Source organism: Echinops telfairi, unplaced genomic scaffold (assembly GCF_000313985.2).
Source record: "Echinops telfairi isolate 266 unplaced genomic scaffold, ASM31398v2 ScPeMD7_57;HRSCAF=196, whole genome shotgun sequence".
Classification (NCBI taxonomy): domain Eukaryota; kingdom Metazoa; phylum Chordata; class Mammalia; order Afrosoricida; family Tenrecidae; genus Echinops; species Echinops telfairi.
The window spans coordinates 56,541-58,150 of record NW_022103955.1 but is presented as its reverse complement, the minus strand read 5'-3'; positions in this window follow the sequence as shown (position 1 = coordinate 58,150).

Here is a 1,610-nt window from a genome sequence, read left to right as displayed (position 1 = left end):
ATTGTAGATTTTAGTAATAAGGCCTTTGTCTGATGTGTCATTGCTAAAGATGTTTTCCCATTTGGTGGATTCTCTTATTACACTCTAGGTGAATTCTTTCGATGTACACAGGTGTCTTATCTTCAGTATGTCTCACTTGTCTATTTGTGACTCCTCTATGTTTGTATCCTTTCCTATTTCTGATAGCCTATGTATTCCCTGTGCCAAGGTTCTCAGGTTTATCCCAATTCCCTCATTTATGGCCCTAATTTTGGGGGGTTTTATCTCGAGGTCTGTGATCCACCTTGAATTTATTCTTGTGCATGCACTGAGGTAAGGGTCTTTCTTCAATTTTCTGCAGGTAGATATCCATTTTTTCCAGCACCATTTATTGAAGATGGCATCTGATTCCCATTTAATATTTTTGGGCCCTTATCAAAGATCAGTTGTCTGTATGCTGTTTTTATTTTTGCCTCTTCAGCTCTTTTCCATGGGTCTGAGTCTGTCATTATGCCAATACCACACTGTGGCAGTATAGTACGTGCTAAAGTCAGGTAGAGCAAGCCCTCCCACTTTGTCCTCCTTCTGCTAATTCTGGACTTCTTCCCCCTCCATATGAAGTTGGTAATCTGTTTTTCTAATTCTTTGAAGAAGGATGGTGGTATTTGTATTGGGATAGCATTGAACTTATATAATGCCTTGGGCAGAACTGACATCTTTACTATATTGAGTCTGCCAATCAACGAGCATGGGATATTCTTCCAATTGTTGAGCTCACTCTTGATTTCTTGAAGTCGTGTTTTATAATTTTCCTCAGACAGATCTTTCGATTTTTTAGTCAGTTATATCCCTAGGTATTTCAGTTTGTGCTTGGCTCTTGTAAAGGGTACTACCTTTTTAATCGCCTCTCTGTGATCTTGTCTGATGTGTAGAGCAGTCCAATAGACTTCTGTTTGTTGATTTTGTACCCTGCCACTCTGCCATATTCCTCTATTGCTTCCAACACTGCACTTGTGGAGTTTAAAGGATCTTCAATATACAGAATCAAATCATCTGAGAATAATGATAATTTCACCTCTTCCTTCCCCATTTGAATACCTTTAATATCTTTCCTTTGTCTTATGTTGTTAGCTAGATCCTCCAGTACCATGTTAAATAGGACTAGGGACAATGGGGCATCCTTGTCTGGTTCCCTTGTTCAGTGCAATTGTTTTCGTCTTTTCTCCGTTAACTACCACGTTAGCTATTGGTTTTTCATATATGGCTTGTATAATATTGAGGAATTTTCCTTCTATTCCTATCTTCTTGAGTGTCTTAAACAGGAATGCGTGTTGGATATTGTCGAATGCTTTTACTGCATCTATTGATGTTATCATGTGATTCTTATCTTTTTTTCTGCCAATGTGGTGAATAATGCTGATGGTCTTTCGTATGTTAAACCATCCCTGCATCCCTGGTATGAATCTCACTTGGTCATGGTGAATTGTTTTTTTAATGTGCTTTTGTATTCTATTGGCCAGTATTTTGTTAAGGAGTTTTGCATCAATGTTCATTAGGGATATTGGTCTATAGTTCTCGATTCTTGTGGCATCTTTGCCCACTTTAGGTATCAAAGTTATCCTAGCTTCATA